General features: G+C 36.4%; 2 protein-coding genes across 6 annotated transcripts in view; both read left to right on the top strand.

Moving 5' to 3' along the window:
• Positions 1-25,396, top strand: part of npdc1b (neural proliferation, differentiation and control, 1b) — a 122,317-nt gene that overhangs the window by 96,235 nt on the left and 686 nt on the right. The gene's annotated exons all lie outside the window — the stretch shown is intronic.
• Positions 1-25,396, top strand: part of tncb (tenascin Cb) — a 63,541-nt gene that overhangs the window by 725 nt on the left and 37,420 nt on the right. The window lies entirely within an intron of this gene.

Here is a 25,396-nt window from a genome sequence, read left to right on the forward strand (position 1 = left end):
CAAAATTTCAGTAAAATAGTGTGTTCAATTTACAAGCTTTCGGATAATCCAGAAATTAATTGGTTTTCAACCTCCTGAGATCTGTGTTTATATCGTTTTCACAACAAAGCAATAAGATGCTTCATCAAATATTTATTTCGTTTTCATTTAGCCATTTTCTTGTGAAATTTAACCTGACAGAAAAAAAATTCCCAAAAGCCTATACACACCCATATGAAGTATTGATCTATAGCCATCTAAAATTAAGCAGCACTTATTCATAAATTTTTTATAAATTATTTCATAAATTTCAAGTGTTCTTGTTGGATTTGGCCAGGGTTCTGCTCACTTCTCCCCCCTCTTGACCTGGATAATAAGATTAAAAAGCCCTCTGATCAGTAATGCATGCAACATCTCTGAGGGAATATTTTGAAAGCTCTGTATATATTTGGTGTATAATGCTGACTGTAAATCACAGAAAGACTGACACTCACTCCATGGTGATTACACAGTGCTACTGTGAAGATGTGGGTCAATCTCTGAAGGAATTGCGGATAGTGGGAAGTGAGGATAGATGCGGAAAGAGATGACAGAATGGAGATGGCTTGAGCTCTCATAAGGATTCCAGGCATGCTCAGGACTGATATTGAATCCTGGTCTTATGCATGTCCTGTAAATAAAAATCTTCTGCAAACAAAGAGACTTGCCTCTTATCGCTTTTATCTGGTGTCGGAGGAAGGCAACAGAGAGCGAGAAACTAAATGATAGGGTAGAGAATCACATTCTTTGGTATTCTGTTTTAACAATGAAGTGGCATTGTTGGCATTTGGTTTTATAGAGAAGGCTTTGTAGTAAAGGTCAGGAAGACTGCACCTTGTCTAGATGTAGTTTAAAATGAAAACAGAGCACCACAGACATATTAAGGACTTCAATGGTGTACTGTAGGTTTAGTGGGATCTTTTTTAAAGCCTAAGGCCACATTGAAAATCAAAACTATAATCAATGTTTTAGTATTTAGAGGCATACAATGAATTTGAAATATTTAAGAATTAAAAGACAGTTATTATTTTAGTTTTTATTCTTACTAACTTTCAATTTGTCATTTCATTTTAGTTTAGTTTTTGTTTGTGTAATCATTGTTGGTTTGAACTGCCAAAGTTAATGCGCTAACTGGTATGATTTTAAAATTTCACAATTGTTTATCTATATAGTAGCATTTTCATGTTTAATGCAGGCAGGCTGTAATAATTGTTAGTTTTTTTTTTTTACCGTGTATCAAAATATATTTTAATTTAGGTTTGCAGTCATTAAAATGTAATTTAGTTCAATTTTCCCAGTTATTTTTATTTATATATTTATTTTTTATTTTAGTTTTTGTTAACAAAAATAATACTGTTCTAAGAAATAGTCTCACATACAAAGGAATTCAAAAAAAAATTCAATTGTTTTACATTAAAAATGTTGTGCTCATCATTAGTTGAAAGGCACTGCTTGATTCTGTACATGTCACATGGACATGTACAGGTGCTGGTTTTCATTGGTAAGATAATCTCACTGCACACTTTATCTATTATAGTGGACTCCGATCCCATGGTGCTGCAGTGCGAGGATGAGCAAAGGCTGTGCCTTTTTCTGAGCTAGAATCAGTCTGTCTGGACGTGGGATTAAAGGGTGAGGAGGGACATGAAGCTTTTTAGACAGCTCAAAATCTTCAAGGACTTTGCACGCAAAGATGGACTGGTTGTGATTATCAACCCCTGTATTAGTGGTGTTGTTACTTGTTGAATCAGGCTCAAAGTTGCCTTTACACTACAGAGTTTGTGTTATGGATAGAGTGTTGCTGTGTGATTCTATGGATACGTGGCTTAAACTATTCTAACAAACCAACAAGTGGAAATTATTTTGTGGCTTTCTTTGTGTTGGATTGATTTCAGATCTGCTGGAGACAGAGTCACTCAAAGCTTCCAGGGTACGGTTTGATATATTTCATTAGGCTTAAAGGCAGCTGTGTTGGAGATACTTACAACCACAAACCAGAACACACCTACTTTGAAGTTCAGCATAATTCATTGTGCTCACGTTGCTGATTTGTGTATGACATCATGAAGGATGTGGTGATGTTCTGGTCCAGGAGTGGAGAGGCTAGTAGCTTTCCATTCAAATGTGAAGTTCACATGCTAAATTCTAAATTCAGAGCTGCATGCTTAATCATTATGAGTCGCTGTAACCTTAAAAGGTTAGTTCACCCAAAAATGAAACTTCTGTCATTAATTACTCACCCTCATGTCGTTTCCAAACCCGTAAGACTTTTGTGTATCTTCATAACACAAATGAAGATATTTTGGTAACACTTTGGCTGTAGATTACAGCCCGGAAAGTACTGCGTAATTAAGACAAATTTACAGCGCAACTTTCAGTAATTATAGTGTACATACAGTATAAAGTACTTGCATGTAAGTATAAGGGAACAAAATGTAAAGTCTGGGGAATATAAAATATTATTTATACTGTAAGTAGGCTATTATAGATCTAAGGGGTACTTATTATACTATATTTATATACTATATTATACTTATGATACAACATTTGTGAGCAATTTAGGTACCTTTTTGAAATAATGGTGTACCAATACATATTGTGTAGGCTTTTTTAAAATTACAGGGTACATATCTTTGCATTTATACAGGTTTTTCTTTTCTTTTTTTTTTGATAGCAAAAGTGCAGATGTTTAAGTTTGGGCGTACATGTTTTAAGGCAAGTAAAGCTAACACTATTGCATTTTTTTTTTAAATACTGGGAAATATATTCTTGTTACATGTAGTTACAGGGTAAGTGGTGCTTGTTACCCTCTTGTTCCATGTAGTTACAGGGTAAATGGTGCTTGTTACCCTCTTGTTTCATGTAGTTACAGGGTAAGTGTGACATTACGGGCCGTAAATTAAAGTGGTTCTTGTTACCCTCTTGTTCCATGTATTTACAGGGTAAGTACAATAAAAATACATACACACACAATCTAATATCACTGACCCGGAATCCTTTATATGAAAAACAACTTAATTCCAAACAGATTTACAACACTTCTTTTTGGTTTAAAACTGCTCTTTTTTTATCAAAAATTATTTTAAAAGGTGTTGATGTCATTTGTGTAAGATGAACGCATGTCTTACAGGTTTGGAACGACAAGGTTTTAAATGGCTGATTTTAATTTCAAATGAATATTTTATTCTAATTTCTGAATATTAAGAGATGCCTTATTGATCTCTCTGCATTTTAAACTAAGTAAAATGTAAGTAGGGGAAATCAGGAATGGTGTAATAAAATCAATGTGTTTTTTAATGCACCATGTATTTCAAACTTTGACATTCTAACATGTATCTGCTACAAATGTTGATTAGGAACCTCAATTTCTTGCTAAACTCAAGAGTCAAGTAAAAAAAGTTGTTACAACTTGCTATCCTACTAATATACGAATATAAAACATATTGGTATTTAAATAGCGTGCATGAATTTATGGTAAAATATTATAATAAGTGTATACATTTAACTTGAAATGTTAAATGTATAGAACATTTTTATATAATTTTTGTAGATAAAAAGCTTGTGTGAAATTATTAAATCAAACAAGAAAACCAGTTGATTCAAATGAGACCAGTTCTCTCATTTAACATTCATTAACCTGATCGCTAATCAAATTATGAGCCAGACTTGACATTTTACTGATTTACCTCAATCTAATTTTTTTTTTTTTTTTTTTTTTTGAATACTTTATATTTTTACATATAGACATGGTAATGTATGACAGCGATTTCATTCCTGTAGCTCATTTCCTTGTGGCTAAATACATGGTGTTACAACACACCTGGTTTCCCCTAATCAAAAAGACATTAGAATCTTTGAACCTTGGTAAGTTAAATCATATTGGCATGATTTATATAGATTATCTTTTATACCTTGGTAAAGACTAAGTTAGTGCTTGTTTCAGAAATAACAAACCCTCAACAAGATATACTTTCCTATTTGTAAGAGTGCACCCATTTCAGTAACCAATAGAAACGGAAGGCTGGGACATTGCAAATATTGAATAAGCCTCTGAGCTGTCACAAACAATGATCTACATGTGCGAGTGTGTTCTCGTACCGCCTCTGAAAAGTAAACTTTTATATGCGAACCAAGGAAAGCTGTTAATGATGAGTGTTCAAAGAAAAGAGAGTGTGATTTAAAGGCTAACCAGCTTCCAATCTAAGTGCTACCAGATATGATGGAGATTTTGTCCTCCTGTTCGTATTTACTGAGCTTAACGAGAATATATGAGATGAAATGGTGGCTAAAATTCACCAAGGAAACCCATGAGCATCATGGCTGTCCAAAGATAACAAGCAAAACAATGTGCTGCGAGAGACAGAGGCACTGCGGATAGTGGCTTGCCAAGAGCGGCTTTCCGAGGTATTTGATTGCAGAATTGCTCCTGAATTACCTTGGCAAGAATACAGGTTACACTCCGTAGACAGGGAGAGGAACTCGTGCCAGGAGAGTAGTGGGTATCATTATGCTATCATGTTTGCAGGCTGTTTGCCCTACATTGCCCTACCGTTGTGTTAATGGCTTTTCTTCTTCTTTTATCATTTCTCTGAGCATGTTGAGCATTAGGTTTATTGTATTTTAAATGAAAGATAATTAGTCTACATTTCTGCACACACTAAACCTCAAGCACTGTGAGGAAAATGAAGCTTCTTAAAGGGCCAGTCCACACATAAATAAACAAACTGTCATAATTTATTCACACTCATGTTGTTCCTAATCTGCATAGCAAGGACAATTTATAGTGCCCACATCTGCTCAAAAAGGACCAAAAAAACATGATAAAAGCAGTCCATAAGACCCACAAACAAAATTTGGTCTTTTGCTCACACATATGACACTTTTAGGGGGTTTTCCCCCTTTTTGGAACTTGACATCTACTGTTGACTATGAACAGTTTACAGTATATCATTGTATCTTTTAATGCAAACTGTTTCTTTAATTCTTCCTGCAACATGTTACCTGATTCACCAGCCCAAATTACCACACATTTATATAAGCCAGAATAACAGGCTTTAAAATTAATTATAGATGATATTTTAACTTGCTAATTATGGATATTCATGGCACCTTTCATCGCCCCCGTGCGTTCCCCCTATCCTGCTTATAAGGTACAGGTTTGCTGTATATGAGAAATTACTACCTTTATACTTCTTTGTCAAGTGATGCATTAAACAAAAGTTTCAGTGGAAATCATTGAGTGAAGAATGTAATGATAGGTTTTGCTGAACCAGAAAAGGCAAGATTGGTGATGCAGACCATGTAGTTTTGTAACCGAGTTGTTGAGACAGAAGACACCTTTTGAAAGTTTTACAAACCACAATATTCAGAGTTCTATTCAGTATTCAATTGTTTGAACATCCCTGGAGCTTTTGGGCAGCCTTAATTGCATCCTTTGATTTAAAGGATAGTCCGTTGTATTGTGTTAAATGAATGTTTTGGCTCCATGACTCCTGTTTATAACTGTCCAGACCTCTTCCCTGACTGCCAAAGGCTTCTTTCTGTAAACTGACCCTAATGGGATGGTTCTAGTTGCCAGGATCAAGAATATAATTGCCCTTAAAAGCCGTAAAGTGACAGGAGCCTGTTTGGACAGAGGATTCTTTGTAGAAATAAGCAAATACGCTTGAGTTTAAGTGTTGCACTGCTAAGTCAGCACTTGTCAGGTCTAAAGACAGTAGTCCATGGCAGGCATAGTTTACAAAAAGAATCAGAGAGGTTATGCTCTCAAGTTAAACTCAAGTTTGCTTGATATGTAAATAATCCCTCCCTAAAAACAAATATGAAAACCTTTTGCGCTTCTCAAATATCTTGACCATTCTCAGGCTGTTTGTTTTGTTTTGTTTCGGTCTCTATGAACAACACTCTTGGCTTCTTTGTAAGATACTGTATGAGACTAAACTTCCACAATGAAATGTCCGTTCTTTGATGACATGCCAATCTTGGCTCCTGAAATGGGTCTAAAAAGGGTTGTGAGCTGAGCTTGCGTGACACATAACGGCCAACTACAGCAACTGAAAACACACAGAATACACACTACCCAGCTGTCCTGCTGCTCCCCACTGGGTTCTGGCACAAACAAAACTCATTTGGCCTCAGCTCCCCCGAATTGAACACAGTGTCCATGGAGAGAGAGCTTCATCTTTCCACAGTCAAGTGCACTTGGCACCCAATTAATGACCAAAGGATGAGGGGAAAAAACACCTTCCACTGCACTTTTTGCTGTGGCCGTTTGCTTTGACGAGAGGAAGATTAGCCATCAAAATAGACAGGTAGTGCATCCAACTACTCCAAGCTCAATAAAATTGTTTTTCTTTCACTAAAATGTGAAGAAATTGAGTTTTTGAGTGATTGAGTGTTATTTACAGCTAGGGTCTCTTGAAGACCTTTTCTTCTCTCTGAGAGAGCGAAACATTCTGCCATAGGATCCAGTGCCAGATGAAGAGATATCTGTGCCAGTTTCTTTTCATTCTTCACAACAACCAGTGGCATTATTTAGTCTGCTGTGTTGCTAAAAACAGGCTCATCGGTGCTCAACGACACTCAGCGCTCCAGATCCATGAGACCGTGGTTAAGCATTCTGACATCAGACTCTCTCAGACGCACTTGAGTAGCAGATGACCATTTTGTCACTTCACAAACAAGACAGAAGGAACTTCTGCTGAAGATGAGAACTGTCCATGGGAAACAGGTGAACTCCTGATACTTGCAAGATATTCCAAACGATCATGTGATACTGTAACTTTTAAGCTCAAACTGTGACAGAATAGTGTTCCATTACATGAGCACTCAGTATTTTTTTTTTTCAACATAGGCTCATTGGAAATATGTGCTTCTTCCTTTAATTGTATTAAAACTTCAAAAAAATTTATACATAACCATACAATTCACTGCAGTATCCAGCTGAAATGAACACCATGGTGGCAGTAAAACACAAACTTTTGTTCCTTTTCACACAAAATATGATTACGTGGCAGATTATGGATTAATAAAGATTTATTTTTCCATCATTCCTTGCACAATACGGCTAAACAATTTTACCATAGTGCATGTAAACTAATACATTTAAAATTTTGTATTGCATAACTAGCTCCATGAAATGGCCACAGCACTTGATAAAACTGTTCAAAGAATTGTAGAAGCAAGCTAAAATGGCATAGTTGCTTCATTAAATGTTTTTATCTCATGTTTGCTTTTGCTAACACTATTGGTTAGTTTAGGGTAGGGTTATTGGTAAGTGTTATTTTCTAAATGCAATAAAGCATAAACCTTTTAGCGCCACACACCAAAATGTTCCTAACTGGTGCAATACTACAACAACCAACATAATAAAGCATTGCCAGATTCATGTTAATCTGTTTTGGATCAAACTGAATGTGATTTTAGTGACATTCATTATACATTTCACTTTGAAAGTGTCATGAAATATCCAATGAGCTGTTTTTTTTCCTGTTTATTATGCTCTGGTTTATATGGATTTATGCTGACACTTTGCGGCATATTATGCAAAGGAAATTATGCCAATTCCTTTGTAGAAATGTGCAATTTGCAATCAACAATGATTAATTTACTGTCACTGGGGTGGTACACTTTCAAATGCTACTCCTTTGTACCTAAAGATTGCATATTAGTACCTCATATTGGTACCAAAATTGTACATTTTAGAATCTTTTTAAGGGGTATCATCTCAGTGACCGCTTTTGTATAATTTTGCCTGAGAGTGTATCAAGATAAAGTTAGTAGTATTTGGCTGGTCATGTGATCTTAAAATGTCTGCCAGCATGAGGCAGCTACTCCATATACAATAAAACAGCTTTTATTAGGCAATATGTATGCCTTGTGTGATTATACATAATCTTTTTAAAAAATATTATGAATTTAATTATTTATTTATTTAATGAGGAAAAAACATGTATCAAAAGCTGTGGTCTGGAGACGTGCAGCAGCTGTTCGGGCATGTTCTTGGCTCTGTGGCTTTAGTGTTTAGTGTCTGTGTTGCCTCATCCTCATCCTAGGCTTTCTTTCCAATCCACCATTCAACTGTGCAAAAGGGCCAGACACTGGCCTGGTCCGGTTGTAATCAGAGAAGCCCGTCTGCCCTAGAGGACAAATAGGATTTAGCATGGCTTGGATTCTTGCTCTTTTCCCAATGACAAAAAGAGCACAACCTCCTCAGCTTTCCTCTAGAAGACTGAAACGGTGAGGTCATTTTCTAAGTGTCTCCTGAAAAGTTATCCTTCATCTGATGGTTAGACCCGACCAGACATGAAGATTGCAACGGCAGCAAATCAATCACTAAAGTGTTTAGGTCCATTGAAAGAAATCCAGAAAGAAAGAAAATGAGAATGTGGTGACTCATGGCTACAGGATGAGGTAGCTTAGTGTTACAGATGGTCTGGGTAATGGCCTGGACAAATAGCCTTTTCTCCACAGAGATTATACATGGAAGTCTTGGAAAAGGTGATGCGTCCAGGGTCAGGAGTGTGTCAACATATGCTCATATGATGATCATGCTCCTCGACTACATCAAACAGATTCAGTAAAATAGATTGATAAGATTAAACCAACTCTTTTGTCTAATAATATGGCTCTTTCGCTCTGAAGTTAAAAATAAGTTTCTGCAGAAGCCATATGACAGATTAAAATTTGTGTATGGATGAGGTGTTAATGAATTGAAATGACAAGAAGTGTCAAATCTACTTATGTGCTTTAAGATACTGTACTATGGTATCTGACAAAAACCTGGTCAAACTTCTGTGGAAATTGCTTCTAAGAATATCTTAGTGCTGAAAAGTAGCACTTGTGTGTGTACATGTGTCTTATCTTATCTTAATTAGACAACACTTCAATGAGTATGTTGGCACACATTTATCACTCATAGTGTTTTTGAAAGAAGTCTCTTATGCTCACAAAGGCTGCATTTGATCAAAAATATGATAAAACAGTAATATTGTGTAATATCCTATCCTATAGCTGTTTCTGTTTTATTACATTTTAAAATGTATTCCAGTGGTGGGAAAGCTGAATTTTCAGCAGCCATTACTCCAGGCTTCAGTGTCAAATGTTCCTTTAGAATTAAAATAGAAGCCTATTTTAATATAGGCTACTGATTTGGTGCTTGATAAACATTTCTTATTATTAGCAATTTTTTTGACATTTGTGACCCTGGATCACAAAACCAGTCACAAGTAGCACATGTATATTTGTGGCAATAGCCAACAATACATTGTATGGGTCAAAATTATAGATTTTTCTTTTATGCCAAAAATCATTAGGATATTAAGTAAAGTTCATGTTCCATGAAGATATTTTGTAAATTTCCTACCGTAGATATATAAAACATTTATTTTTTGTGAGTGAATGCAGCACATTCGCGAACATCAATGGACAAATTTAAAGGCGATTTTCTTAGTGTTTTGATTTTTTTGCACCCTCAGACTCAGATTTTCAAATAGTTGTATCTCGGCCAAATATTGTCATATCCTAACATCAATGCAAATCCTATTTATTCAGCTTTCAGATGATGTACAAATCTCAATTTCAAAAAATTGACCAATGTGACTGGTTTTGTGGTCCTTGACATTTTGTTATATATATATATATATGCAGGTTCACACACAGGCTTAAAGTGACTCTGCTGCGCTTTAATCCTTTGGATGAGGATAAATGGAAGAGTATTTTCTTTTCGCCAACATAACAATATTTTTTTCATTTCTCAAGGTCTAAATGTCAAATGGAAATTAGCAAAAGATACAGACAATGGCTTTCTTGTAGGAGGATATAACAACAACTGGAGTGGATACAGAACTGTATATCATTAAAATAACCCTAAAAATAAAGAAAAAATAGTTTGTGCTCCCCTAATCATCTTAATATGTAAATCTGCACATTGCTATAGTTGCATGCACACGTATGGTGTTCGTGTGCATTCTGGTTTTTGCACAAACACAAGCAATCATACCAGCAGATTAATAGAGCTTGGAGATGTGTTTACTGCCACTGCTTTAAGAGCTCCCAGGGGGCAATAATAACTCTGTGTGTCAATAGCAGGGCACATCACAGACGGCCAGTATGGTGCTACCATATGCCAGTCTCAAGAGGAGGGATCGTGATAAAATTGTCTCAAACAGGGCTGTGGAGAGAGGGGGACAGTGGGTAGAGACACTCTCTAAATGTAGGTGATAGTGGGTAACGGTAACAAGAGGAGTGGAGGGGTCTTAGGTCATTGTGGTTGGTAATATTTAACGATTCATTGCAGAGTTTTTACTAGTATAAATGCTTTCACAATGCAGGTGATTGTTTTTGTGAGGGGGAGATTGAGTGCAGGCATGAATTATAGGACACAAAAAGACATTGAGCGATCTCTATCTGGTCCGTATTGCATGTCATGCTGGGACTGGATGAGCCCGTATAGACATCCCAGAGTCTCTCATATAGACGATGTTCTAATTCTCTCAGTGCACGATCAGAGCATTGAGCCACGGCTGAAACCCTTTTTACTTGAGACTGACTGTGAAATGCGGCACTATGTATATCCATGCCTTACCTTTTCTGGTTGGATACAGATGTCTCATTGATGTTTTGTGATTTTGCAGTGCTAACCGATGGGAGGTCATGCAGACCAGTATAGATGTTCAGTTTAATCCTGCATGGTGGGATTTATTTATCATGGTGGTTGCTGATAATCTGTAAAATGAATTTGCAGGTGGTGTAGCAACACTACAATGTGCACCATCATGCACCATATATATATATATATATATATATATATATATATATATATATATATATATATATTAGGGTGCAATAGAGGTAGTCCTGGAAACGACATCCACAACAATCCGGTGCAACCAGGGCAGGACAAACCAAGGCAGAAAAGCAAGAATCGCTGGTGCAACGCAGATGTCTTCTTAATAATAGATTTATTTAAGGTGCATAACAATGACTAACGTTTCGATTTAAAGTTACATCTTCATCAGAGTCCTTGGTTGTCCTGGCTCACTTCGTAGATGTGATTTGATGTGATGTAAATGTTATAAAAATGGTACTAAAAGTTTAATTTTCTGTGCAACAAAATTGCCACATGTATGAATGAATGAATTTGTGTGTGGTTGTATGTATTACATATTAAATAGCCTGTATTATAAATATATTTTTCATGCTTTCCTTATTTTGAATGGCCATAAAACTTCTTCATATTGAAATGTATTACATATTATATCAAATAACATCTTTATTTTTATAGTCTATATTATTCTATATAATTTTTATTTATACATTTTTATTGTAACAATATTTATAATCATTATTTTTTATATATTTTGTTTTAAATGTTGTTGTTGTTTTTTTGCTTTGCCTAGTTTAAATTTGTCATTATGCTTCTTCATATTGAAATGTTTTACATATATGAAATATATTTTTATTTTATACATGCATATGCATACATATACACCAAATACATACACTCCCCTCGCCATTTTCTTCGCTCAAAAATCTCCTTATCAGTTTGCACGGTCATGATGCTTCTCCATATCAAATATTACCATTACTCTGCACTTACCTGTATGATTACATACTAACATGTGCTAGTTTTCCGGGATTGATCTGGAAGTAATAAGACTCTTTCAGCAGTCGCAGAAGAATGTGTACGTGCTGCTGTGTCTTCTTCCTCTCTTTTGCACCTTGAGACTGAAACAGTGTGTTCTTTGTCTTAAACACTGCCTAGTGGCACACACAGTTGAAGTTACGGAAACAAAAACAAGAGGGCCACCATGTCCATTCATCCTTCTGAGATACTCTCCCAGCATTTCAATGCTCACCCCTTTCTCTAATGGACTTTGCAGGCGTCTGCATCCCGGTCCACAATGGAATCGGGGTCTGCTGTGCACGTCAGTCACACATGAATGAACCCTGTAAGCCTAGCCCCTTCAGTCTTCCTTTATGCCACGGAGTGAATATTGAGATAAATGGATGCACCAGTCATTAGATGGGTTGGGTGGGGGGTTAAAATCAGCAGTGAATACAGAGTTCCATTATACAACTCAGCTTGGTGTGTTTTTTATGGGGGAAAAAAGCCCAGACATTGCTACAGGGTTGTAAGGAAAAGAGTTGAACTTTAAGTTATTCACCTCTGTTAATCTCCTATAAGGATGTTCTGATTGAACTTTTCCTCTGCGTCTTCCTAGACCTTATTTTTAAAACGACAGCCGCAAACACGTGCTGACTGACAGGCGGAAAGTGAAATGATGGGAACCGGAGGAGAGGGGGAGAGTAATTTAGGATCCGAGTGGTGTTGAGGTCTAAGACCAGTCTGAGGGGGACGGCTGATGACAGCCAAGGTGAGAGCCGAGCTGCCGAGTTGCTCTCTAATGTCAGTCACGCTCTCTCACATGTACATCTTTTCACTTTATCATGGAATCTTTTCCTCTCTGATCTCCTTTTTCTCACTATCTGAGCCTTCTTTCTCATTCTTGATTCCCCTTTTAATGCCCCTCAGAGATGTTCACTTCCTCGAACTTGCTGTCTCACTGAGAACGAATAATCTACAGATGTTAGATGGTTTCACTGGCTTTAAGAAAAGTTGATTTTGGCTCTGTTTTTTTGCTCTGCTTGTAAGACATGAGTGAGCCAAGTACAAATGGTGAGGTTTTGTGAGTTTCCATGTTCATTTCACAACTTGGGTTAAATATATCTGAGTATGTATCTGATATAAGTCAATTCCTTTACCAATGTAAATTGCAAACAGGACGGAAAATTGCAATTCAAATTTGAATGGAAGTAGAATTAAATTAATTGAGCTTCAAAGAAAATTCATAATGCAACTCATACTCGTATAACACATTTCTAAAATAGATTACTTGTTTGAAAGTTTTGGAAAAAAGTGTTCCCTTATTTTGTAGATTTATAGGCCATAGATTCATTTTCTCCATAGGAGAATTTAGTTTGAACAATAACTTATAAACAATTTTAAACAGACCTATTGTGAGCTACGAGGTTGTTCCATAAAGCGCTATGAATAACATAGAGCCAGTTTTCCTGAAACTACTTAAATATTTACATGTTTTACGTAAAATATATTGTTTCTATATATCTATCTATATAAAATAAACATTTTTAAATCAATAGTTTTTTTGTCATTCATAATGCTTCATGGGAGTGTAGTTCTTTCCCTCATTAAAATAGTGAATTCAGATTTCTTTAATACTTCTTTATGCTTCAAGTTTGTAATGTTGTGATTCATCTAATTGCATGTTGGTTTGGTTCATGGCTTATAACGCTTAAATGAAGATTTGAAAAAAAATCTCTATGGGAAAAATGAATGGGAAAAAAAAAAAAATCCCGAAACCAAGGCTGCTGCAAAAGTAGGCGAGTACAGATCCACTCTAATTCCTTTTCCTCTCATTTCAATTCAACTTCAATTCAACAATCCACTTCCTGTGGAATGAAAGGGAGTAAATTCTTCAATTCTAAATTTTGCACAACCCTGGTATATTTATACAGTTCTTTATGAAAGATACTCATGTTGTTTTATGCATCACTTGCACTCACTGATCGCTGCATATCTTTGAATGTTTGAGCTGGCAGTCAGTCAATGAGAACTGCATGATTTAACCCAGTTTTGTGTGAATAGCTCAGACTCATTTGATGAGTTTTTTGAGTGAAGCGTCTTCAGTCACTTACATCTCTCTAGTGTTTCCTCCTACCGTAGGTTGTGGGAATATGGCAGTGTGGCAGGATGAAGAAAACTCAACTGTATGTCTTATGGTTTCTGGCCACCACTATGTCTCCATCTTCACTAACCAAACCTCAGCTTTGAAGTTAGGCATTAAATTATGGAGTTTTAAGGGCTTGTTGTTTTAAGGACAGAGAGTTTGCTCTGTGTCAGCTTGTTGCTATGAAACGCTGTGGTAAACATCTCTGTGGGTTTATGTGATTACTCAGAGATCCATCAACTTAAGGATTCAGACTCACCTGGGTGCATTGTTATGACTGTGCTTATAGAATGATAGATGGAGTGAAAGGCTGTTTGGACCAATTGTAATTTCGTAGCTCTCCGAATGCACAACAAAGGTCATGGCCTCCAGCAAATGTGCTTCTTCAATTACACCTAATAGCACTTTTTGAGCTCAGTAGTCCATGTGTATCTTTAATCTCTGTGCTACATATTAAAACCCTTTTTGTACAGCAAAATCTTCCATGAAACAAAATATCTAACTATTTCAGCATTGAAAGATACTGTATGTTCATGAAAAAGGATGATGTTGTTATGGTGGAGTAGATCTGTCATGGTTTGTAGATCTAGAGTTGAACTGGTTGCCCCCGAATAATCAAAAAACAAAAGTAATATGTTGTCATGGTAACTATGGTAGGTGATATGTCTCTCTGTGATTGCTTTGGAAATACATAAGAATTCTCCTCAGAAAACCAGGTGGTATTTTCTCAATAAATTTTCATTAACAATTTGCCTGGAGGGGTAGACAATTAAATTATGCAAACAGGAAGTAGATTTTAACGTTATATTATATACAGTAGGAAAAATGAACCACACATTACACACATTTGCTTTGTGTTGTATTACATTTGGGATATAGAATGGGACATTTGAGAATAGTTATTTCCTGGTCCAAACTTGCTCATTACTGATTTTTTCTTTTCTTTCTATATATAAGGCAAGAAAGCATTGCATGAACATGAATTCATCTACATATAAATGTCTTTTTTTTTTATTAAAAAAAGGAAAACTCAGCTGGAAACTTAACTTGTACATTATATTCAGTCAATAAATTAAAAGCAAAACCATACAGCAGTTTCCCTCTATATATTACATTTTGTTGGTGTTTTACAAGTTAAATGTCTCTAACTAGAGCATATCAGATGAATGACAGTCATTATAATACAGAAAAGATGTTTGCGCATGTGACTAAACAACTCAGACTGCTTAAACCTGCAGTTTAACGGATGATATCATGCACCATAAACATATCAATGAGAAATATGTGGCAGATCCCCCCCGCCACCCCCATTTGGCCAGCAGTTTTTCTTTGTTTCTAACATGCAGAGCTTGAAATTTGGCATGTGAACTTCTAGAGGCCACAGGAGGTGGCTATATATTAACTTTCAGTTGTCAAGTTTATGGTGACAATGGTGTGACCTTTCGCCAACTACTGCATATCTATAAGGGAGGGGCTTAGCGGGCATGTGTATTAGAGACCATGTATCCAATGATTCGTAGAGAAATGCAGTCTTTGAAAAATGAGATTCAATGATACTGATCTGCTTTGTTCAGCAAGGGAGACCAAAAATGCTTTAGAGGTGAACAATGTTATATAACCCATCTGTACATTTTGTTTTTTACATGAAGACAGCGTTATAGCAGAACTCAAGAAAACAAAGAACCTGTTCTCCTTGAGAAAACACTCTAAAATAAAATTATTGAAATATATGTTGTTTTTAATATGTTAATACCTGGCGAGGGGAGCAGGAAAGGGATTTGATTCTTGGCCCAGATTTGTCAAAGTTCCTGTCTGTGCATTTGAATACATAGTGGAAGTGTTGGAGCTTCAAAAAAAAAAAAAAAAAAAGGAAATTGCCTCGGCTCGCAATTATTGAACAGAAGTCAGGGTTATAATTACAGACTGAATCTCTGAACAATAGATTTACCAACATTACCTGTTCCACAAACAGAAAGATAAAAAATTCCAGACGCATGTCGATATAGCAAAACAGCATGTTCAAGACAAATCCATGAAACTTATACCTATGATTAAATAACTCTCCGGTATAAAATATAAAAAGGGAACAATTTGTTACTTATTATCTAGTACATTTGTGAGATAACGGTGGCAGATGTGGGCGTTATTAAGTAGAGATATACTTGCAATATGTCCTAACCTGCAATATCAGAAATGTAATGAATTCATTATATCTCATTTATAGGTATGAATCACGATATGTATTATAAATATACTGAACAAGTGACAAGTGATGTTTTTCTAAACATAACAATTCAAAGATTCGGAGGCATTGTTTGAAATAAAACACTATATTAAGTTAACAGCAATATTTCATTTAAAGGTATAGTTCACCCAAAAATTTTAATTCTCATTTTCTCCCCCTTATGTAGTTCTAAACCAATATGAGTTTGTTTGTTTTTTTGAGGAACGCAAAAGAAGATACTTTAAATAATGATATATATATATATAATTGTTTTTGTCCTTAGAAAGTCAATGGGGTACAAAACAACACTAGTCCCTAAAAATAAACACTGCAAGTCATATAGGTTTGGAGTAACATGAGGGTGAATTTTCATTTTTGTGTGAACTGTCTCTTTAAGTATGCGGTATTAAAGCATTTGATAGATTAAGTGCTGGTACTTTGTGTTCTTGTGGTTCCATTTGTTTTTGTTTTCTATGCTTTTTCCCTGGATAAATGTTGAACATGATCTGTGCTTTAAAAGAACTAGCAAATCTGCATTGAATGTATTAAATTCAAAACATGCTTTCATTATGGTTTTCAAGGGCCAAATGTTGGGTATGAAAATAAGGAATAAACCTACAGTACCACGCTGGGAGGTTGCGGGGCCTCTTAGAAATCTGAACTGGTAGTTTATTGTAAGGAACACTAGAAGGATTCCAACCACCCGCTCCCCCAGTAAAAAATAGGAGAAATAGTCATTTAACGTGGTGAAGGGAAAAAAAGTTATTCGCTGCAGATTTCTGTTAGGGACTCAACAGACTTTTGTAAAAACGAGAGAGCCATGCAAACGTGTATGTAGTGCAGATTTCTCCATGTTATTTTAGAACACCTGGGTCCCCTGAGAGCCCATGGAGATTTGTGGAGCGTTGCTGTTGGAATTTTTTCAAGCTGTAATTGCACTTGCTTTGTCCTTGGGGAGAACTTAAACACAAACAATAAGTGTGATTGGCGCCTGAAGGTGACCTGAGATGTTTTTCTGTTCAGAGAAACTAAAGGAAACGATAAAAACTAGTCTTTTCAGGCAAAATGGTGTGGACAGCTGAAGGAACAATATATGTGAGACATCTGGACTTACCCAAGCATATCTTTTATATTTTCCTGTGGCAGCAAATATGGTTTTGATGACAGTCCACAAAATGTGACAGTTTTAAAGTATTTAGATGCACTGGAACACCTGGGAGGAATTATTCTCAGTTCTGGGCACAACATTTTTAAAGGGATAGTTCACCCAAATATTAAAATCATTTTCTCACCCTCAGGTTGGTCTAAACTATGACTTTTTTTCTTTTTGTGGAACAGAAAAGGTGAAAATGTAAATATTGCGCACGGTGACTGGAGCTTTACAAAATTAAAAAGGAAGAAAAAGCTAAATCTATCATAATGTATTATAAAAGTGGTCTATAAGACCACTGCTATATAACTGCTGTGTCTTCTGTAGCCCTATGATAGATGTGAAACCAAATTTTGATCAGTGTATCAGATCAGAGTAAGTGGAACTTGAGAACTGGATCACTTTGATGTGTGAACAAATCATTAATTGAATGATTTGTTAAAGAATCAAACATCACTAACATTCTCATGAAACCTCATGAACCCGCCAGAGAGTCATGATGCTTTCAGTGAATAATGACTAACATCTATTGTATTGATTCAGAAAACCTGTAACAGCGCACACTATATAGACCAGTTTCATTTATACTTTTCGGTGTGTTTTTTAAGGCATTTTTGAGCTTTGAAAGAATGAAAGCAAAACAAGCATTTTTCAGCTAACTTTAAGCATTATAGCCTATGTCAAACATGGATGCCTGGAAGATCAAGGCGATTTCTTAGAAACATCCATCTTGGCATTTGGTTTTAAAAAGTCATTTACATTTACATTTAAAGTCGAACTTGAAGTACCTTTAAAATGTCATGTGCTCAAAAAAAAATCACATAGCACTAGACCTCTTCTGGCACTGATCTAATGCACAAGCTTTTAATGGAACCTGTCTCAATCCACAATCCTTTAAAAATCACAGCTTAATCGGTTACTTTCGGATCTCGACATGCAAAACTTAAGTTGTTTGTCCAAAGCCTCAAAGAAATGAGCTTTCACACTTGATCCCTGGTTTATTATGGCTTGTGGACACTGTTCAATAACACGCATAATGCGCTCACCAGCTCTGAGTGTCCTTATGTTTGCTGCTGTGAATGTCAAAAAGAGCTCAGCTGATGGTCAAAAAGAGCTTCCAACACAGGGTGAGAGGCCACGCATCAGGTTTCCTATCACACTCGCCCCGCCAGCCCAATGACCTGTGAACACAGAGCCATATGCTGGGACTGGTCGGACGGAGTTATTTTTTGTTATTAAACTACTGAAGCAGAACAAATGTATACATACATATATAAGACATATCCAGACATGAGATGAAAAGACAGCAATCTAGTTAAATGCATTGAATACTTTGGCATTTGATAACTCTTATATTGTGGTCTTGCATAATTGTTATCATATCATAAGAGAATAAGAAAATTGTAGAAAGAATATGGATGATTCAAATGATCTAATCATAATTTGAAAGATACTTTATAATAGGAAGGTTATATATTAAGACATGGCAGCTAATTTTCTTTCCTCATCACATCTAAAGCTTGAAAGGTGCATAAAATGTTCTAACTCTCATATAATGTTATAATGTCTAGTGTGTACTTTTAGCAGATTGTGTCTGTCTGACTGAAACGTATTTGGTTAATCTTTGTTACCCAATATTCAAAGCATCTTTATAATATAGGGGATTGTTCAAACCAAAATTAAAAGTCTGTCAATATTTACTCATCCTCACGTTGTTCCAAACCGGCATTGTTCTGTGGAACACAAAAAGAGATATTTTGGAAATTGCCCATTCAATGAAAGTCAGTGGGGTCCAGTGTTGTTTTGGACCCCATTCACTTTCATTGTCTATACAAAACATTCTTTAAAATGTTTTACAGAAGAAAGAAAGTCATACAGGTTTGGAACGACGTGAAAGTAAATGATGACAGAATTTTCTTTAATGATGTTCCTTATAAATTACAATAAATGATGATCCCAGTCAATTGTTATATTGGTAGTTTCCCTGTTGACTAATTGAATAGCTGAGTGTCTGAACTGTTCTTCTTTAAACCATTATATCATTGTCTTACGTGTAATTAACACAGTCGGAGGTTATTGTTGAACACATTTCAATAGTCAAACATAAACAGGTCTCAGGAACATTTGTATGCTGTACTATGTGCTGCATATGCACAAATGTAAGTGCATGATGTGTAAAAATGTATGGATGTGTATTTGTGTTAGTGTGTGCGTGTGTGTGTGAGTGAGTGAGAGAGGACGAGAGCTTGTTCCGAGGAGTTGACAGAAGCGGCTGACGTGCTGAGGCTCGACTTGTCCTCTATTTAGCACCCTGCTGGATTACTAACACAAGGGATGTGGATATGCATATGACAGAAAGTGGTGATGAGAAGTAGAGTGAAAAAGAGAGCAGGAGTGAAGGACAGGGTAAATTTGAAGGCAGACATTGTGTGGATGAAGTAGATGCTTTGCCAGGGAATGATATTTCAGGGGTCTTGTTGTGAGAAAGACCACAAAGGAGTCACAGTGAGAATGTGACATTTTAAAGTCAGTCTAGTGCATATACCTTACTGAGAAGAACATATTTGTAAGCAGTATTTCATTCTAGCTCTTCCAAAACCTAGTGAGCTACCTCACTGCCTACCTACAACTGACTTCTATACTTTATGAAAGCATTTAAAAGGGATAGTTCACCCAAAAATGAAAATTCTGTCATACATTTGGAAAATTAATAGATGTGTTCAACAGTTTGAATACATTTATGTATTTAGATCCCCCCCCCCCCCTCCATTTGGGATTGCCTTCTCTGCTAAGGATACACGTTTGGCTCATGCGCCGAATCTACGACAAAAAACTGACAATATATTGCTAATATAATTTTTTTAATATATATATATATATATTTAATATATTTTCACAAATCTACATTTCCTTAAATATCTTTTCATTTTTAATAATAATAATAAATATTATTTATATTATATTTATATGAATACATTTAAAGTATATTTAAATGAATATATTACTATTTATTTATTTAATAATTTTTTTTTAGTAAAACAAAAACAGCCTCATCAGCATTAAGGGAGAAGGAGGTTGGGTGAGACAGGTGCAGAAAGACAGATACAAATTAGGTGTGACTGCACCTTTGCTGAGGCTGACTGTATGTAAAACTGAGTTGACTGTGCAGTGCTGACAGAAAGACACTTTCAGACTGAACTGAGATCTGCTCCTCTCTCTTCTCTCTCTCTCTCTCTCTCTCTCTCTCTCTCTCTCTCTCTCTCTCTCTCTCTCTCTCTCTCTCTCTCTCTCTCTCTCTCTCTCTCATAATGGGTATTGTACTGTATATAGTTTGGTAGAATGGAGCTGGTCTATGATCAGCATCAGTAAGGCACCTTCCGTCAGGAGCATTCCCAGAAGCTCTCCATAGAGATGGCTGCCATAACCTCAACTCAGCTCATCTGCCCTGTAAAATGCCCTTATCCTGCTCTTTGTTCCTTCTCCGCCCTCTCATTCATCTAAGCAGAGATGCATGGCAGGAAGGAGACAAAGAGCCAGTGAGAGTGAAGACGATCCACAGTTCAGACAGACCACAAAGCCTGAGTCTTAAAAGAGCCTATCCAGGAAATCTCTTGTCATGGTTCCCATGCAAAATCCCCGCACCCTCTCCCAATCCATTCAGCGGCTGCTATCCTCGCTATCCCATACAGAAAATGTTCACAAATATAATAAATAAATATATTACTATACATAGATTTTGAAAATATATTTACATAAATGCATTTTAATAAGTTTTAGTTAATTTAGTTAATATTTAGTTGAGTTAACATTTCCTCATTTATTTTTGGCCATTCGTGAAAAATAATTTATTTTATGGTTTTATAATTAAACCAAAATGCATTTAAGAGTAAAAATGTATTTTTGTGCCCCTTGATGAAGATTTTGTAATATATTTTGCCATTTGATGGTTTCAATTAAAAATATTTTAATATTTTCGAATTTAAAAGATGTATTTCCTTAACCCATGCTCTTTACAACATACTGTATATACACATATATATGCAAATATCCCATATAGGATTAAGTTGATGTCAGTTGTAGACTACAGATAAAAGAGTTTCCTAAACTACAGGATTTGTGAAGTGTGTAGTCGTGCTTGTGAAAAGACAACTTTGTAAAGCTTTGCTAGATGTACCAAAGCTTAGTCTTGTCTGTGGCATGCAGTCAACATGTGTTATTGCGCTCCTAGCTTGGAGAACCAGAGACATAAACCTCTAGGACATCTTAATCTCTGCAGAAATACACCCTGACACACAGTTTTGTGCCTCTACCTGCTTCGTATGAATAAATCATCCGTCCAAACTGGCGGTCTGTCTCTCTACTCAGCACTGGAAGCGGCGCTTCATTCCCAGCACTGCCGGAGATATGGCTTTATACTCTGCGGGCCCGGATATACGCTCATATTGAGCTCAATATTTCCTGAGTCGATAGGGCGAAGAGAAAGACTGCACATTTGTGATAAAGGTGCCACAACATGCCTTAACTGATGTATTACCCTATTTATTTTGTGAAGGGAAGGAGAGGCAGGGGACACTGGATAAGAGTGTTGTCTTTTGTCACAACTGGTGAAAGTCAAAGGACGTTAACTCTTTTTCCTCAGAGTTGTACGTGATGGTGGTTGGGGATCACATGGTATCTGTGGGACATTGTACAATGTCATCAGAGCTGTTTGTGTAAAGGCAGATGGAGCAGGACAGAGGGAGGGATGGGGTGTCTTGAAAGAAAAGAAGCGGAGATGACGAGAGGAGTGAAATATCAGACATTCAGGGAGAGTTGGACATCAATCACTAAAGCCTGTCAGAGAAGAGGTCCGAATCAGATTCATTATGTTTTAAAGTGTCCCTCCACTATCTTGTATCTTGTAAAATTGTAGTGCATGACACAAAAGGCATTTAAAGAACATTTTTAATGAAGTACCGTAGCAAGTAAGGGTGTAGAAAGTCTGAAAATCACATTGTAAGCCTTATCAGCCTTGCTCATGAATATTAATTAGGTGACAGTCCTAACTGATTTCCCGAAAGGTCGGTAAGTGGGCATTAGTCGTAGTTTTACTCTTAGAATGTACATTTATTTCCATAAAACATAGGAGAGAAATATGACATGTTGCTCTGGCAGTCCACTATAAACATGTAGCCATTTCAGCCCTGGACAGTTTTAGTATAATTTTATATATTGAATAGTAAAAATAAAACACTTTCTGTCCCTCAACAGATTACTTTGAACTCTCCTGCATTAAATACAGCTGGCATACCAATCCATCTCGGTGGTCTTCTCATCTATTGATAGGATCCCTTAAATAAGAACTACACATTGCTGGTATGTGCAGTGTCATTAGATTTGTTTTAAGCAACAGTTAAAAGTAGTCGATAGGAATAAAAGGTTTTTGCATGTTCGGCAGATTTCCACAGAATAGGAATGACTGTCATTTAAAGTTCCACATCTTGCGTGTTGTTGTTGTTTATTAAATAGTTTGACTGATTTGATCATGTTTTTAGCTGCCGATAAGAGTACTCCATTCTGTTTAACACATTTGGCGTTTACATTCATTCCACAGATTTATTTTTGCCATAAAATCAGACAACAAATACAAAAAGGTCAGCAGGTTCTGTCTAGACCTGCATATAAGCAGGCAAGTTCTCGATAATAGTGTGTCTTCCTTGTTTTAATTCTATTGAGACAGTCATAATTAATTATTTGTGAAAATGTATGTATGAATATAAACATTAAACCTGCATCATTGAGAATTGCTAACGAGCCTGCAAATGTAGCTGATATTTGCATAAATGTTAATGATGTATGAGTGTTTGTGCTGCCTTTGCGTCTCAGCTATGGGAAGCAAGCATCTCTTATTCACTCTATAGAATCCTTTTTGAGCACTGATATCTCCGTCAACCCCCAACCCACTGCTTTCACGGCACTCACAATGTCGTTGGTTGCTCTGAAGGATAGCATTTATTTGTTTTTCTATAATTTGTTCAGCGCTGTTGGTGTTAAAGGAATGTGTAGGCATTTCTATTGCCCTGTTGGATAAAAAAACACCATGTCTTTGTAAAAACATACAGAACTGAGGAAGAATGAAAGATGCAGATTCTGCTTGCTAAACTACCCTGAACGAGTAAATGTTCTTTAGAGAGCTGCACCTTCCTCCCCCCCGACCCCCCATCATATCATCAAAATGGATAAAAAAAAGACCTATGGTAAATGTGGTAAAAATGTTGATGTTTCATTTTTATGGATCTTCACATACATCTGATGCTCATCTACTATTAGCTAACAAAAGCAGAAGCAAAGTCTGACACAGTTTCGGTGGCTCCAGAGATCTGAACCCCTCAGAGGTTGTCTGGTCACTGGGGTCATCTGCCGTCTTTGTCCTCAGAAATTTACAGGCTCTTTATGTACGTGCACAGCGTTGCCGACCTGTGTGTGGTCTGAAACATCACTCTCACTGACTATATCACCAAATCACATGTGTCTGCAACAATTCTTTCATCCCCTCTCTTGTTTTGGTCTCTATATTATGTAAAAAGCTACCCTTGAGGGCCATAATGGCTGTTTTTCGTTTCCCAAAGCCTAATGACCATAATTCACCACATCGCCTATGCTGGATTAATGCATAAATGTGGAGGGCAGAAAATAGCCTTTCACCTCTTCCTGTGCCGCTCTTTATTCATGCCAATCCCTATCTTTGCTTTATAAATTATGAATCAAGCCCAATTATGCCCGCAAGCCCATTTCACTGATGGCCAGTTTCTCCTTCCACTTAATCTATGCTTTTTACACTCACACAGGCCATTAGTGTTTTAATTTCCCATCCCTGGTGGCAAAGCTGGGGTTGCAACACTCCAGAAGTTACTTCCACAAGCTGTCCAAATGACCTTCCCTGAGTTAACCCGTCCTGCACGGCCTCCCTCCTGCATAATAGATAACGCAAAGACTTGGGAGGAGACACAAGCCAATACTACCTGTGAATTCATTTTTAATGAGGTAAACAGGTCTGTCCGGGTCATGAGGGTGACTGTGAGTTGTGAGTCCTGTCTCATCATCGCTCCCTTCTCCTCTGACACTTTACCCAGCTGCAGGCAGGGCTTCTCTGCTCATAATTAGATCTCTCTTGCGCTGATAGAAAGTGCCCTGCTAGCCGTCAAGCCCTCGCTCTTTCTTCGAATAGACTGCCACCAATTACGTGGGTAAATGAACTGAATGCGAGCTGTGCTCTCAGCAACCTTTTCTTTAATTTGTAGAGCCAGTACCTTTGGGTAGATTCAGTTATAGCCAGCAAATGTAGAGTAATGTGGAAAAATATGTACTGAGACATTGTAAGAACAGAACCTTTGCTTTGTGGTTGAATATCTTTTATAAGATATTAGGAACAGTATTGGGGAGCTACATTTTTCTGTAGTTTGGCAATAGTTTTTTTGCTTTTAAAATAATCTTGTTTTATTCCAGTAACAAGCTTCTTTTTCCAAACAATCTTGTTTTATTCCAGTAACAAGCTTCTTTTTTCAAGCAATGTAACAAGACCAAATGATACATTGTTTTTTATAGCATATTGTTTGCGTACATAGGTTTACTCAGCCAAGTGAGCTGAGATAATAACCAAACACGCACTTCTAAATGCTTTTTAAGCCTGTTTAGTGTTGGAAAGTCTAATTAATTCTAGTGAATCAGTTCATTTGAATGAACCATAAATAAATATACACACATTTTGCGTGGTTATATTTCATCTCTAAATATTTCATTAAATGCTGCTATTCGTTACCGTTTTTAAATTGGTTATATAAATTATCTTTAAAAGTTTGATGCTGTTTGTTCGTTCATTTATAAACACTTTTTTTGTGCCAGAAAAATACAGCTTTGGTCAGGTTGTAATACATTATATAATCATATATATATATATTTACACTGCAATATATTGTAGTGAATATATTTACACTGCATTAACTGACTTCTTAATGCACTTTCGACTTGTTTTCAGTGTAAAATATGAAAAAAAATTCTTAAACCAAGAAACATTTACTAAGCACCATTGCAACTTTTTTGTAATTTGCCCATAGTGTAGCCAACTACGTTTTTGTAAGTGTTGTGTCTGTGCATAATTGTGTATAGATAGTGAAAATCTAGAGTTGATTGAATATGTGCATGATAGGGAAGTCTGTATATATGATGACTCTGTTGCTGCTGTGTCAGTGAGCTGCATGCAGGTATAGCTTGACA

This window comes from Rhinichthys klamathensis, unplaced genomic scaffold (assembly GCF_029890125.1).
Source record: "Rhinichthys klamathensis goyatoka isolate OS25496 unplaced genomic scaffold, OSU_Roscu_1.1 h1tg000137l_1, whole genome shotgun sequence".
Classification (NCBI taxonomy): Eukaryota; Metazoa; Chordata; class Actinopteri; order Cypriniformes; family Leuciscidae; genus Rhinichthys; species Rhinichthys klamathensis.